The sequence below is a fragment of the Felis catus genome, chromosome A2 (genome assembly GCF_018350175.1).
Source record: "Felis catus isolate Fca126 chromosome A2, F.catus_Fca126_mat1.0, whole genome shotgun sequence".
NCBI classification, from domain to species: domain Eukaryota; kingdom Metazoa; phylum Chordata; class Mammalia; order Carnivora; family Felidae; genus Felis; species Felis catus.
In genome coordinates, this window is record NC_058369.1 from 52,903,103 (window position 1) to 52,920,230 (window position 17,128).

Sequence of the window (17,128 nt, forward strand, 5' to 3'; positions counted from 1 at the left end):
CATTCATATAGCTTATCTTGAGGTCATTTGCTATTTTTTTTTTTTTTTTGCATGGGTGCACCATTTGCTAATGAAGACTGCTGATGTTCTTTGGTTCTTTGGCTGGAACCATTAAAATTATTCTACTTGGCCATAATGCCATTGCAAACGTAACCACAAATGCAGGGGCTCAATCAGCTAGAAGGATCCTCCAAATAACCCAATATTTGCTTATATCAATGTTTTAAAGGCTAACCTCAAGAATACTAAATTTTAAAAATTCTCTTACAAAATTCTCATCAATTCCCAAGAATACATTTGCAAACCTAAGTTTCAGAAATCCCATGGCAAAGTAGTCAAGGAGTATAAGCTTTGAGTTAAAGAAAAGAAATTCTGGTTCTGAATCCTTTAATAGTCTTGGAATTGTGAGCAAGTTGTAATCTGAGCCTTAATTTTCTTACCTGTAAAATGGAACAATAATACCTATCTTTCAGGACAGTTGTGTTAAACAAGATGATTGTGTAACAATCATAAATGATACTCGTTGTTATAGGTATCCTGACATTCAAATTGGAATATTTGCCCCAGTTCATACCAGTTGGTCCCAGAGACAGACCTAGCTCAGATCCTCTCAACATGTTACCCTTTGCTTTTAAAAGCACCTGTGCTGAGCAGTGTGAGGCCCCTAGGGACATCTGCCTACCTTTTAGGGCCGTGTTCATAGGGAGTTGTTGTGTCTGCGAGATTTATACTCTGCAGGAAATTACTCATTCCAGGTTAATTTCACCGATGATCATTAAAAAAAAACACACAAGAAACAAAGAAATAAACAAAAAACCTGATCACATCATTCCCCTACCTAGAAACTGTCCATTTCCTGTTGTTTATACCTGTGGTTCATTGGGTCCCCTGATCAACAGGGATTTGTTAGAAAAGTAAATGCAAATTCTCAGGCCCCACCCCAGACATACTCCTGATGAAACTCTGGTGGTGTGGCCCAAGAATCAGTATTTCAACAAGGCCCCTTGGGTGATTTCGAAACAAGCTAAAGTTTAAAAACTACTGCTTTATAGGACCAAGTCCAAACTTCCTTAGCACAACATTCACGGCTCTTCCTGTTCTGGTCCCAGGCTACTTTCCTAGCCTCTTTTCCTAACACTCCTGAAAATACCTTATGTTCTAGCACCATCAGACTTCACTCTCTGTCTTTTTTTAGAAAATGTTTATTTATTTATTTTGAGAGAGACAGAGAGAGACGAGAGAGAGAGAGAGAGAGAGAGAGAGAGAGAGAGAGAGAGAGAATCTCAAGCAGGCTCCACGCTATCAGTGCAGAGCCCAATGCGGGGCTCCATCTCACAAACCATGAGATCATGACCGGAGCCGAAATCAAGGGTTAGACGCCCAACCGACTGAACCACCCATGTGTCCCTACTTTCCGTCTTAAACGTGACAGGCCCTCTGATGCCTCGGTACATGCAGTGCGGTCCCCCTACTGGGCATTTCTTCAAAAAGTCTCATCCTCTGTGCAGCTTCCCCTGATTGCTTTAAGGCTGGAAGTGTGGCTCTGCAGCCTTTATGTCACATTTCTATTACACACACAGGTGGTTGTCACACTGTATTGTCTCTAATTAGTTCCTGAGAAGGCTAGTTACCAGTCATTTTCCATTTTCCCCTTGTCCCAACAAGAAAGCGTGGATTTCCCAGCTTGCCAACAGGAGTAGTCAATGAGATGCAAACAGAGGCTGATGGGCTTTGGGGGTGCTTGATGATTGGGCTGACAGGCAGTCTGCTGCTCTCCCTTCCTGCTTATACCAGCCAGGCTGCATTGCCCAGCTTGCAACCATGGGTAAGCTTGAGGCGGGGAGATGCATGCTAAGGATGGCAGGGAAAAAAACACAGCAGCAGCCTGGACGTTGGTGACATTGTGAGGCCACTGCACAGTCCCTGGACCTTGGTCCCCTGGCTTCAGTTCACACGATATTCAAATAAATCCTTTTCTTTCTTTCTTTCTTTCTTTCTTTCTTTCTTTCTTTCTTTCTTTCTTTCTTTCTTTCTTTTCTTTCTTTCCTTCCTTCCTTCCTTCCTCCCTCCCTCCCTCCCTCCCTCCCTCCCTCCCTCCCTCCCTCCCTTCTTTCTTTCTTTCTTTCTTTCTTTCTTTCTTTCTTTCTTTCTTTTTTTCTTTCTTTCCTTCCTACCTCATTCCCTCCCTCCCTCCCTCCTTTCTTTCTTTCTTTCTTTCTTTCTTTCTTTCTTTCTTTCTTCTTTCTTTCTTTCTTCTTTCTTTTTTCTTTCTTTCCTTCCTCCCTCATTCCCTCCCTCTCTCCCTCCCTCCCTTCTTTCTTTCTTTCTTTCTTTCTTTCTTTCTTTCTTTCTTTCTTTCTTTCTTTCTTTCTTTCCTTCCTCCCTCATTCCCTCCCTCCCTCCCTCCTTTCTTTCTTTCTTTCTTTCTTTCTTTCTTTCTTTCTTTCTTTCTTTCTTCTTTCTTTTTTCTTTCTTTCCTTCCTCCCTCATTCCCTCCCTCTCTCCCTCCCTCCCTCCCTCCCTCCTTTCTTTCTTTCTTTCTTTCTTTCTTTCTTTCTTTCTTTCTTTCTTTCTTTTTTTCTTTCTTTCCTTCCTCCCTCATTCCCTCCCTCCCTCCCTCCTTTCTTTCTTTCTTTCTTTCTTTCTTTCTTTCTTTCTTTCTTTCTTTCTTTCTTCTTTCTTCTTTTTTCTTTCTTTCCTTCCTCCCTCATTCCCTCCCTCTCTCCCTCCCTCCCTCCCTCCCTTCTTTCTTTCTTTCTTTCTTTCTTTCTTTCTTTCTTTCTTTCTTGTTGGAGCCTTTCTTGTTGGAGCCACTTTTCTCCCTGAGTCTAACAACATGGTGTCTCAAAGGCAGGACTGTCTTACTCATTGCTGAATCTATGTGCCTGGCACAGAGCCTGACCCATAGCAGATGCTTAATAAATGCTTGAGGAAGGAAGGAAAGAACAAATCCTTATTATTTCTGTTGCAGAAGGAACCAGAGCTTGCATATTGGGCCTACAGTTGCCTTTCTGGACACTGGGAAACCACATCAGGTTAAAAGTAAAGAAAAGTCTTTTAAATTTTATTTTAAATTAAAATGTCACAGTTTTGAGGGCGCCTGGGTGGCTCAGTTGATTAAGCATCTGACTTCGGCTTAGGTCATGATCTCACGGCTTGTGAGTTCGAACCCTGCATCGGGCTCTGTGCTGGCAGCTCAGAGCCTGGAGCGGATTCTGTGTCTCCTTCTATCTCTCTGCCCCTCCCCGGCTCATATTCTCTCTGTCTCTCAAAAAATAAATGTTAAGAAAAATTTTTTTAAATGTCACAGTTGCAACTTAAAGCAGGATAACATTATCCTACCATTGGACAGAGCATGGGTGCTAAATGAAGCCATGCGTCACTCCTGCTTCAAATCCTTCAACAGTTCCCCACAGCTCTTAAAGTCTGAAGTCCCTAGTGTTATTTGATTTTTCACTTTTAAAAATTTCTGTGGTGATAACTTTGGATTCCTATGTGATTGTAATAAATAATACAGAGAGATCTCATGCGCCTTTGCTGGTTTTTCTCCAACGCAAACTATACGGTACAACATCGTAACCAGAAAATTGACATTGATGCAGTCCACCACTCTGATTCACTCCCCACTTTTTGCCTGTACTCACTTGTGTGTGTTTAATTCTTTACCATTTTATCATGTGTAGGTATCCACATATCCACCTCCACAGTGAAGACACAGAATATTTCCGTGACCATGAGGATCCTTTTATCCCCGCACTTACCTCCCCCACACTGTGCCCTCTCCCCCTATTCCAGACCCTCGGCAACCGCCAATCTATTCCCCATTTCTAAAATTTTGCCATTTTATTTACTTTTTTTTTTTTACGTTTATTTATCTTTGGGACAGAGAGAGACAGAGCACGAACAGGGGAGGGGCAGAGGGAGAGGGAGACACAGAATCCGAAACAGGCTCCAGGCTCTGAGCTGTCAGCCCAGAGCCAGACGCGGGGCTCGAACTCACAGACCGCGAGATCATGACCTGAGCCGAAGTGGGCCGCCCAACCGACCAAGCCACCCAGGCGCCCGCCATTTTATTTACTTTTTAAGTTTCTTTCTTTATTTTTGAGAGAGAGAGAGAGAGAGAGATAGCAGGGAGGGGCAGAGAGAGAAGAGAGAGGATCTCAAACAGGCTCCATGCTCAGCACAGAGCCACAAGGGGAGGCTCAATCCCATGACCCTGGGGATCACAATCTGAGGCCAAACCAAGAGTCGGATGCTCAACTGACTGAGCCACCCAGGTACCCGTTTTGTTTTGTTTTGTTTTGTTTTAATTTTTTTTTCAACGTTTTTATTTATTTTTGGGACAGAGAGAGACAGAGCATGAACGGGGGAGGGGCAGAGAGAGAGGGAGACACAGAATCAGAAACAGGCTCCAGGCTCTGAGCCATCAGCCCAGAGCCTGACGCGGGGCTCGAACTCACGGACCGTGAGATCGTGACCTGGCTGAAGTCGACGCTTAACCGACTGCGCCACCCAGGCGCCCCGATTGTTTTTGTTTTTTGAGAGAGAGTAAAATTTTGTCATTTTAAAATGTTCTAGAAAAGGGGTGCCTGAGTGACTCACGTCGGTTGAAAGTCTGACTTCAGGTCAGGTCATGATTTCATGGTTTGTAGTTCGAGCCCCACATTGGGCTCTCTGCTGTCAGCATGGAGCCCGCTTCAGATCAGATCCTCTGTCCCCCTCTTTCTCTGCCCCTCCCCCACTCATGTTCATGTGCACTCTCTCTCTCTCTCAAAAATAAATACATATTAAAAAATTAAAAAATATATAAAGAAAATGTTCTAGAGATGGACTAACACAGTGTACCACTTTTGGAGACTGGCTTTTTTCCCTTGGCATAATCCTCCAGAGAGCTACCTAAGTTGTTTTGTGTATCAATCTTTCCCTTCCTTTCACCACTGAGTGATGAGTACCAGTTTAACCATTCCCCCACTGAGGGACAGCTGGGCTATTTCCAGTTTGGGGTTATCACAAGTAAAGATGCCTATGAACATTCCTGTACAACTTCGTGTGTGAACATGCCCACTACTTTTTGAACCCCTTCCTAGGATTGAAGTGTTCCCTGCCTTATAAGTCCTGACTACTGAAGACAGAAGCCAGAAAGACTCCTTTTCCCAAGTTGTATCTGAGGTACTTAGGCTCCATCCATCAGACACGTATGAGATTTTGTTCACATGTGGGCTGTGTGAGGACCCAGGTACTCCAGAGACTTTTAGGGTAAGACAAGTGGAAATCAGCTTTTGGAGGGCAGCAATTATGGAGGTCTGGGTGTCCATATCACTGCAGCCAGTGAGCAGCAGTGACTATACCAGTAAGGGGGGTGGCAGTGGTGTCTTTGGTGAAACTCCTGTGAGGTGGTTTGGGCATTTTTTCCCTGGTCCCTTGGCCTTCCAGCCCCCCTCTATGCCCCTCATGGAGAGGCAAACTACCTAATACTCTTTTAAAAATTTATTTTCTGCTTAAATAAGGTTAGGTAGATTCTATTGTTTGCAACTAAGAACTCCAACCAACCTCCTTCTCTAGCCTCTTCTCTGGACAGCCACTTCTTACACCAAGTGCCCCAGCTATCCCACACATGCCACTTCCAGTTTCCCAAATATACTTTACTGGCTTCATGTACTTCCCCGTTTATGGTGCTTCTCATACTGTATTAACATTGTTTACTTATCTGTTCCTCTCAGAACCATGCCCACATCCCTAACCTCTGTCACACTTCTACTGCCCTTAGGATTTGCTCAACCAATATTCAAATGATTGCTTATCTTTATCTTTGATGACGTAAAAACAACGCCTGTGACCAGTACTGTCATGGTCACTTCACCACTCTGAGCTAGAGTTTCATTATCTATAAAATGGAGTAACACTACTAAGAGAAGGACAGTTTAGAACAATCCAATTTAAAAATGGGCAAGACACTTGCATAGGTATCTTTCTAAAGAAGATACATAAATGGCCAATAAACACATGAAAAGATGTTCAACATCACTAATAATTAAGGATAAGCAAATCAAAACCACAGTGAACTACCACGTCACACTCAATAGGATGGCTGCTACCAAAAAACAACAACAACAACAACCCCGCCCCCCCCCCCCCAGAAAACCACAAGTGTTGGAAATAATGTGGAGAAATTGGAACCCTTGTGCACTGTTGGTGAGAATGTGAGGTGGGACAGCCCCTGTGGAAAACAATATGGTGCTTCCTCCAAAAATTAAAACTTTTTTTTTAATGTTTATTTATTTTTGACAGAGAGAGAGACAGAGCACAAGCAGGGGAGGGGCAGAGAGAGAGGGAGACACAGAATTGAAAGCAGGCTCCAGGCTCTGAGCTGCCAGCACAGACCCCAATGCGGGGCTCAAACTCACAGACTGCGAGATCATGACCTGAGCTGAAGTCGGATGCTCAACCGACTGAGCCACCCAGGTGCCCCATCCTCCAAAAATTAAAGATAGAACGATCATACGATCCAAAGATCCCACGTTCAGTAATACATCCCCCCAAATTGAAAGGAGGGTCTTAAAGAGATGTTTGTATACCCATGTTTATAGCAGCAATATTCACAACAGCCAGAAGATAGAAGGAAGCAACTTAAGTGTCCATGGAGGATGAATGGACAAGCACAATGTGGTGTATGCATACAAAGAAATAATATCAGACTTAAAAAGGAAGGAAATTCTAACACATGCTACGTGGATGAAACCTGAGGACCCTATGCTAAGTGAAATAAACCAGCACAAAAATACAGATACCAGGGTGCTCAGGTAGCTCAGTCAGTTAAGCATCCAACTTCAGCCCCATTGAGCTCTGCACTGACAGTGCAGAGTCTGCTTGGGATTCTCTCTCTCCCTCTCTCTCTGCCCCTCCCCCCCTTCAAAATAAGTAAATAAGCATTAAAAAAGAGACAGATACTATATGATTTCACCTACTTGAGGTAGTTAGAGCAGTCAAATTCTTAGAGACCGAAAGTAGAATCATGGTTGCCAGGGAATGGGAGTTATTGTTTAATGGGGAAAGAGTTTCATTTTTGCAAGATGAAAAGTATTCTGAAGATGGATTGTGGTGATGGTGCACAACAGTATGAATGTACTTAATGCCACAAAACTTTACACTTAAAAAATGGTTCAGATATAAATTTTGTTTGTCTTTTTTTTTTAAAGATACACGCGCACGCGCATATACACACACACACACACACACACACACACACACACACACACAGATGTAAGAGTCGGGGAGGGGCAGAGAGAGAGAGAATCCCAAGCAGGCTCCACACTATCGGTGCAGAGCCCAACTTGGGGCTCAAACTCATGAGCCATGAGATCATGACCTGAGCCACAACCAAGAGTCGGGCGCTTAACTGACTGAGCCACCCAGGCGCCCCATAAGGAGTAACAAACTACGATGAGTTAACCACTTTATATCCACTAGAATGGCTGAAACATTATCAGGCGCTGGCAAAGATATAAAGCAATTAGAGTTCTCATACGCTGTTTAACCCTTTTTATAAACATCTAAAAATGTAAACATACACTTATCATGTGATCCTGCAATTCTAACTAAAGCCAGATATATACCTGAGAAATGAAATGTTACAAAGACTTGTACACAATGTCAGAACAGCTTTGATTATAATAGTCAAAGACCATACACAAGTTAAATGTCCAGCAACAGGTAAATAAATATAAAACAAATTGTAATATATCCATACAATGGAATACTCCTCAGCAACAAACAGAATGAACCACTAATACGTGTAACAACATAGAAGAATCTCAAAACGTTATGCTGAGAAAGCCCAAGATATAAAAGACTAAATACTGTATGATTTCATCTACATGAAATTCCAGAAAGACAAATCTAATATATGGTGATAGAAATGAGTTCAGTGGTTACCAGGGATAAGGCCAGAGGGAATGACTGCAAAGAGGCATGAGGGATCTTTCTGGAGTGGCGGAAATAGTTTCTATCTTGATTGCTGGTTTCATAGGTGTATGCATTTGTCAAAAGTCCTTGAGCCATACACTTGAAATAGATGTAGATGATACTTCAATAAAGTTTAAAAATGTTAGTGGGACACAGTATTTACATATCAAACACTAGATCCCAACTCTTCAGCCTTAAAGTAATTAGAGTGTCTCATAGTAATGTTAAGTTTTTTGTACTTTTATTTGCAATAGTAAAATGAGAAAGAAAAGAAATAGAGATTGACATTTTTTTTTGAGAGTTCTCTCAGTGGGAGTTATCAGAGGAGTCATCTGGATGGTACAGTGGAAAGCATGAGATTTGAACCGATGACAATTATTTTGATATTACAGTGAGAGCTTGTGGTGGTGGGTCCTGCTTGGCACTTTCACACATATATTATCATTTGACCCTTAACACCCTAGGAAGCAAATTTCATTTCACCCATGCTTAGAATTGAGGAAAGTGGCTCAAATTTGCTAAATAACTTACTTGTCACACAGCCAATAAGCAATTGAACTAGGATTTGAACCTCATATTCTTTTGACAACACACCTGGAAACCAGAATCCTATATTCATATACCTTGAGTCTTGACCACCTAAACCTGTTTCCTTTGCTTTACAATGACTAGGTTCCCCAGGAGGGACCCTGAATTCTCTGTAACTCCAACCTACATAGGTAAGACGCAGCGACAATGGACTAGCTAGTCCATTGGTTCCTACAGTTGGTCAGGATCTGTTGGCAGTTTTTTCTCTTTCAGCCATTTATGTCTTTCTATTTACAGTTGTGTTCAATACAAACTAATTCCATAACATGAGAAGTGCTATGAATCAAACCATAAACACATAAACACACAACCCAAAACGGATGTACAGCATTGAGATATGAAGCAAGGTAGGGTATTCATTCACACCCAAAGTAACTTGAGATCTGCTGGATCTGCTTGTTTAAGTTTGGTTTCTGAGGATGGAAAGAATTGACTTTGGGTTTTTTGTTGTTGCGGTTGTTTTGTTTTGTTTTTTTTGAGAGAGAGAGGAGGCACAAGTGAGCGGGGGGCACACAGAGACAGAGAGAGAAGGGGGGCTCACCCAAAGCAGGGCTCGTGTTTTTACCCAAAGTGGAGCTCGTGCTCACCCGAAGTGGGGCTTGAACTCATGAACTGTGAGATTGTAACCTGAGCCAAAGTCAGATGCTTAACTGACTAAGCCACCCAGGGGCCCCAAACTGACTTTGGCTTTTAAGACTACTGTGGCCATATTGGATACTGGAACATCTTGGCAACAGTTTGTGCCCACGTGAACAAAGACTTCAGGGAATGTCTATTTCTAAAAAGCTTTCTCTGTATCGAGGCAGTTGTAAAAGATCTCCTTTCCAGAATCAAGTCCACAGTAGGCTTCCAACCCTTTTAGACCTATGTTCTAACCCTCTGAAAATATCGACCAGTTGTGACAGATGTCCTGATCACTCAAATCATTCTGATGACTAAAGACTTGTGGCTTGGATTGACATCCTACTTCAATAAAATCTATTGCAGAGTCTGAACATAAACAAACTAAAGCCCAGTTCACTCTCAACTCACCAGATGCACAGGCTGACATAATAGTCGTACTGGTCAGGACTCTTTTTCACCCATGAGAAGAATTTATTTGCTCTTGTAACTGAAGCGTTCAGAGGGAACTGGCTCCAGACAGGGCTTGTTTCCAGAGAGCCCACCTGTCACTGAGGCTCCAGTTACACTCTTCCTCAGCTCTCACTCTGTGGACCTGTTTTATCTGCAGGCTCCACATTCTATTTGGCAGTAGTAAAATGGCTACTGCGGGTCCGAGTTGTATACTCTTATAACACAACATCCAGAGGAAGAGGAAGAGTCTCTTCTAGGAGTTTCCAGAACAGACTTTTACTCAGAAGCCTAAAAGCAAGCATCTTCTTAGACATACTTGGCTGTGATCTGGTCATATGTTGAGCCCTGAGTCAAATGCTGCACGAGGCAGCACATCACTGTGACCAGCAAGCCCTTGCTCTGGTGGGGTCAGACCCACCAAACCACATGGTCAAGAACAGTGAAGAATGAATCCCCCAAAGGACAATCAGGACAGCATAGGTAAGTAGGTCCTAGAAGGCAATCGGCACATTTCCTCCTGAGCAGCTTCCTCTACACTTTGAACTGACTGGCTTAACCCCAAGGCACATCAAGTCTGAATGTTGTTCAGTCCTTTGCTCACTGAAACTCCTTGTAGACTTTGCCACTGTTGATCCTTCTTGAAATTCCTCACTGTAAAGGTTCGCAAGCCTGGCTTTCATCGGAGTACATCAAAGTGGAGAATTTTATGCTTATCAATGCTCAGGGATTCAAGTTCTGTGGGTATGAGGTTAGCACAAGGGGCGGGCATCTGTATATTTACAAGGCTTCGTGGGTGACTTGGATGCAAACAGTCCTGATTGAGAACCACTGTCCTGGGCTCCTGTGGCATCACCCTCTTCTGGTCCATTCATTCATTCTGCAGAAATTTATTGAGTGTGTACTAGGTGCCAGACACTCAGGTAGGTGCTAAGACATGGCAGACAAGCTCATTGTCCTTATGGAGCTTCTATTTTAAGGGGAGATGTGGAGAAAGGCAAATGAACAAGTAAATGTTCCAAAGATTTCAGACAGTGCTTTGAGCTATAGAGGAAATAAATCAAGAGGAAGCTATAGGAATAAAGATTTGCATTAGGATGGTCAAAAATGGCTGCCCTACATTATTCATAGGAGCCAGGATATGGAGGCAACCTAAATGTCTATCGACAGGTGAATGGATAAAGAAAATGTGATATATATAAATGATGGAATGTTATTCAGTCTTTAAAAAGAAGGAAATCCTGCCATTCGTTCCAATGTGGATGGACCTGGAGGACATTATAATAAGTGAAATAAGCTAGATGTAGGAAGACAAATACTGCGTAATTCCATTGATATAGGGAATCAAAAAGGATCAAACTAATACAAGGAGAGACTGGAGTGGTGGTTGCCAGGGGCTGGGAGAGGACGAAATGGCAGAAGTGATGGTAAGAGAGTACAAAGCTTTCAGTTATGCAAGATCAATAATTTCTGGAGACCTACCATACAGCATAGTGCCTATAGCTAACAGTACTATAGTGTGTACTTAAAATTTGCTAAGAGGATAGATTTTTTTTTTGAAGAGTACCCACTGAATCATTTCATTTTTTCAACACTTTTTTATTTTTGAGAGAGAGAGAGAGTGGGAGAGGGACAGAAGGGGTGGGGACAGAGGAACTGAAGCAGGATCCATGGTGACAGCAAAAAAGACCAATGCAGGGCTCGAACTCACAAATTGTGAGATCATGACCTGCGCTGAAGTCAGACGCTTAACAGACTGAGCCACCCACATGCTCCCTGAATGATTTAATTTTTATATAGGCCAAAAACAAGTAAAAGTAAATAATATACAGCTTATGGATTTTATATATGTATGAATATGCATATATACAGACCTGTAGTATATAAGTAAAAACAAATAAACTAATGATACAGCCTTCAGGGCACACTTACATTTGGACAGGGAAGAGGAGCATGAAGCCAATGAAAGCACACAGTGGCATCAAAGGTACTATTAATATTCTATTTCTTTCTTTAAAAAAATTATTTAAATTCTAGTTAGTTAACATATAGTGTAATATTGGCTTCAGAAGTAGAATTGAATGATTCATCACTTACACATAACACCCAGTGCTCATCACAACAGGTGCCCTCCTTAATGCCCATCACCCATTTAACCCATCCCCTGCCCACCTCTCTCCTTCATACTCTGACTTTGTTCTCCATCATTAAAACTCTTTTATGGTTTGTTTCCCTCTCTCTCTCTTTTTCCCTTTCTGTATGTTCATCTGTTTTGTTTCTTAAATTCCACATATGAGTGAAATCACATATTTGTCTTTCTCTGACTTATTTCGCTTAGCATAATATACTCTAGTTCCATCCACATTGTTGCAAGTGCCAAGGTTCCATTCTTTTTGAAGGCTGAATAATATTCCATTGTACATGTATACCACATCTTCTTTATCCATTCAACAGTTGATAGACATTTGGGCTCTTCCCATAGTTTGACTATTCTTGATAGTGCTGCTAAAAACATCAGGGTGTATGTGCCCGTTTGAATCTGTATTTTTGTATCCTTTGGGTAAATATCTAATGGTCCAATTGCTGGGTCATAGGGTAGTTCTATTTTTTAACTTTTTGAGGAACCCCTACACTGTTTTCCAGAGTGGCTGCGCCAATTTGCATTCCCACCAACAGTCCAAGAGGGTTCCCCTTTCTCTTTATCCTCACCAACATCTGTTATTCCCCGTGTCATTAATTTTAACCATTCTGACAGGTGTGAGGTGGTATCTCATCATGGTTTTGATTTGTATTTCCCTGACGATGAGTAACATTGAGCATCTTTTCATGTGCCTGTTAGCCATCTGGATGTAAGAGGATAGATCTTATGTTAGGTGTTCTTACCACAAACAGAAATAATAAAGGGAAGCAGAGGAAGCTTCGGGAGGTGATGAATATATTTATGGCTTTGATGGTGGCAATGGTCACAGATGTACACTTATCCCCAAACTCACTGAGTTGTACACACTAAGTCTGTAAAGCTTTTTACATGTCAATCACATCTTAGTAAAAAAATTCTTTTAAGACTGCCTTAGAAGGTGGTGAATGTCAGAAGGAGCAGACCTAAAGCAGGAATGTACTTAACACACCCAAATAAAGAGGAAGGTCAAGTGTCTGATCCAAGGAAGGGAGTGCAAAAGACAAGGAGGTAAGTGGACAGCGCAGGATCTCTCTGGGGTCTGTGGGCAGCAGTAAGGAATTCAGATTTATTCTCAACACACTGGGAAGCCTCAGGTTCTCCTCATATATTTCCTGCATGTCTCTATGGTTGTTTTCTGAACTGCCTTTTCTCTACCTGAGCCTTGTGTGTTACTATTCTCCCAGCTTCTTTCGTTGGCCCCCGCTCTCATTCTACCTGGGTGGGTGGGGACCCTGGGCCTTGGACTCTTGTATCAAACGCAGGCTGGACCCTCCATCTGTCTGTCCCACAGGCTCCTCTGACTTGTGCAAAGCCATCCTGCAGCACCCTCTTCCATCTGCTCCACGTGCTGTCTCTCCAGCCCAGGTGATGACTAACTGCTGCTACACAGACACCCAACCTAGAAACTTGAGTTTCACTCCCTCTCCCACCCGTCCTCCAGCCGATCAATTACCAATTTTTTTTTAACTTCCAAAATATTTTTCATGTCTCTTTCCCTCACTATCCCACCTAATCCAGATGGCAGTGCTAAACTGGATGACCACAGCTCTTCTTCCATAGATGGCTGCAACAGCCCCCTAATGAGTCCCTCTCCCGGCAGTCTTCTTAAATGTGCTCTTCACACTGACCGCCAGGGTGAACCTGCTAACACATGAGTCTGCCCCGGATGCAATTGGGGAAGTCTGACTGCTCGTGGGGTGGTGGGATCCACTTTCTTTGCCTTCCTCCCCCGCACTGTCCTTCCAGGCCTTGGCAGATGCCTCGGTTGGGATAACAAAGGGAAAAGGATTGGGAAAGGGATTGAGGGAAGAGAAAGAGAGGAGAGGAGGAAGCATAACAACATGTGGACATCAGAGATAGGCAGAGAGGGGCGTTCTCATGGTTTTGTGGAAAGTCTGGAACTGGCAGGCACCTCCCTGACATGACCTACGGCTCCAAGGCAACTCACTGCTCCATCCTGAGGCTCCAGGCAGAAACCAGGAAGAGTGGGCTCCTGGAGAGGGAATGTGAAAGGACTAAGGGACCAGGGGCCGTGAGGGGATTGCACAGGGGTCCAAGCACCCATGTCAGAGGACACATTCCTGTGGAGGAGCTGCGAAAACGAACTGAGACGAGGAGAACCAGCCCCCAGCACTCTGAGCACTCAGGAAACAGGTGCGAATGTTGAGCTTGAACTTGAAGACAAGGACCATTTCCCATGTGTTTGCGACCAATGTGTACTCAATGGCCCGTGGTAAGGCTGCTTGATGATGTGCCCCTTCTGTCACTGTGAAGGGATCTGGTGCTGCAAAAGACCCTCACGACCTGCCGTCCTCCCATACACCTCTCCTGACTCCTCCTCTCTCACCTTCCCTGGGCGGATACCTCCATTCCTGTAAAGCATTTGCTCGCTCGTGCTTCTCTAATATGCCACACTGTTCTCATCACCTGCATAAAACACACTCCCTTGCCCATCTCCTCGCTACTATCTATCTGTCCTTACGATGGACATTAGATGTTTGAGTATTTTATAATGGGGGCGGTGGGGAGAAGGCCGTGTTGGGCATCATGTGGTCCTGGATTAGAACTCCAGCTTTACTGCTTACTCACTGAGACCTTAGCAACCGTTCTGTCTTATTATTAGCAAAATAGAGTGATAATCCCTTCCTCGCAGGTCTTTCTGAGGCTCAAATGGACTTATATAAAGTGCCTGGCACCAAGTAGGGGTGCCTGGGTGGCTCAGTTAAGCACCCGACTTTGGCTCAGGTCATGATCATGAGGTTTGTGGGTTCCATCCCCGCATCGGGCTCTGTGCTGACAGCTTGGAGCCTGATGCCTGTTTCAGATTCTGTGTCTCTGTCTCTGTCCCTCCTCCATTCATGCTGTCTCTCAAAAATAAATAAATGTTAAAAAAATTTTTTTTAAGTGCCTGGCACAAAGGAGGTACTCAGTAAATGTTAAATCTCTTTCCTGCCCTTGAGATACTCAAAAGACGTTGGTTTTAATTTCAGAGTCATTGGAGAGCTACTATTTGTAGGATGCTACCAGCAGTATCTGACAGCACTGCCTTTCCCTTCTTCCTTGACTTCTTACTGGTCAGCGTCAATGCAATTCTCATTTATTATGTATTGAAAGTGATGCATTTTCCATGCGGAGTCATAGGCAGGAGCGATCATTTACTGGGCGTCCGCCCTGTGCCTGGCCTTCGTTGGGCGTTTTCCAGCTAGTTTCTTGGTTCATATTCACAAAGACTCTTCGGGGGTTGGTAGTATTAATCACTATTCTATATATGACCAAACCGAGGCTCCAAGAAATTAAATACCTACGCTGAAGTCACACAGCCAGTAACTGATAGATCCAAGATAGAAATCCAATTTTCGGGATGTCAGAGCCCATGTTCTTTCAAATAGACCACATTTCCTTTCATGAAATATAACAATAGTAATAGAAATGGCTAAACATTGAGTGATTACCTGTGTGCTGGTTATGGTTATAGCTCTGTATATGTATTAATTTAATTAACCTTGGCATGCATCCTATGAAGTCATTATTGCTATTCCACTTCACAGAGAAGAAATAAAGCATAAGGAGGTTAAAATACTTGCCCAGATCAGGAAACTGAGTCTGTTTGTATATATAAAGTATGTCACAGAATACTGCAATTTCAAACTATCTTCTTTCTTCAATGAATATAAGATCCATGATCAAATGACAGAGAGAAAGTGGGAAAGTCTGACAAACAACGAAGGTTTGTTAAAAGGATGTAAGCTGTTACATTGAAATTCAAGGGAGGAGAAGTCCTGAGTGTATGCAGGTTTGAAAACCAGTGAGCAGAGGCACTGTTCTCCTGGTCTCTGCATGTGCAGTGGAGGGCACCACCCCAGAGGGACAGGCTGGATCCTGAGGGTCACAAGTTTGTCACCTATCTCTGGAGACCCACGGAATCATAAGCCTTCCAAAGATGATTAGCGGCCCAAGACAGCAAGGACAGCCTCTTCCAACCAGCAACTTGCACAGCTGACAACTTGCACAATCCCTCGGGAGTGTGTCACCATGATGTCACCTTGTTTATTCCCCGCAGGGGAATCGGGCCCCACTGGGGTTTGATTAACTGCCGGCTACAGGCAGCAAAATGACAATGCTTTTTAACCTATTCTTCAGACCATCAGGAGCTCTCTGTCTAAAAGTCACGTAGAAGTAAATCACGGGGTCGTTTAATCTTTGCTCTGATTCTGCGATTTAGAAGCAATTCTGTGTCACTTCCCTTCAATCACTGGGTATGTCACCACTTAAGGGTAGTGTGCAAATCATTCATGCAGAGAACATGTATTCACTGAGCGTGTCTCATATGTCTAGTCACTGAGTAGGTTCTCTGGACATGTTAGTGAATAAAAATGATACAGTCCTGGGGTGCCTGGGGGGCTCAATCAGTTAAGCGCCAGGCTCTTGATTTTGGCTCAGGTTATGATCTCGTCGTATCATGAGATCGAACCCCATGTGCTGACCGCATGGAGCCTGCTTGGGGTTCTCTCTCCCTCTCTCTCTTTCTTCCCTTCCCCTGCTCACGTTCACGGTGTGCTCTTTCTCTCTCAAAATAAACAAACATTAAAAAAAAAAAAAAAAAAGAATGATATAGTCCCAGTTGGTTAGGGTCTTAGTACAGTTGGGAAGAAAGATATTTAAGAAGCACTCTAGAGTTTACTAGAGTTTATTAAAGGCAGTGTACAGAGAACTATGGGAGCATACAACAAAGGCCCCAACCCAGTCTGCTTCTCCGCAGAATTGATACCTGAGGTCTAAAGGTTGCGTAGGAAAAAGATCTGCACAGGAAGGGAAAAACAGGATCTGGAGGGCAAGAGATAGCACAGTCCAAGCTGCCTGCAGTCGGTTAAATGTCTGCCTTCAGCTCAGGTCATGATCTCACCGTTCATGAGTTTGAGCCCCTCATCAGGCTCTGTGCTGACAGCCCAGAGCCTGGAACATGTTTTGGAGTCTGTGTCTCCCTCTTTCTCTGCCCCTCCCCTGCTCATTCTCTGTCTCTGTCTCTCTGTCTCTCTCAAAAATAAATAAACATTAAAAAATTAAAAAGATGACGGATCCAATAATAATATTTCCAGAACACGCAATTATAGTCATTCTGGATGGGTAAGTTGCTGTCCTCTCAGGAAGCTTTTCAATTTAAGGAAATAACTTCCTTGTCAAACAAAGCTTGTTTTCTTCCCTGTAATGCAAGCAATTGCCTACTTTTCTCCCCAAAGCCAGGAAGCCAACCTACTGCCTTATCTGACAACCCAAGAGCTAGTGAGTATAACATTCCAAAACATGTTAAGGAGTTCCCTCCCTGGTGGC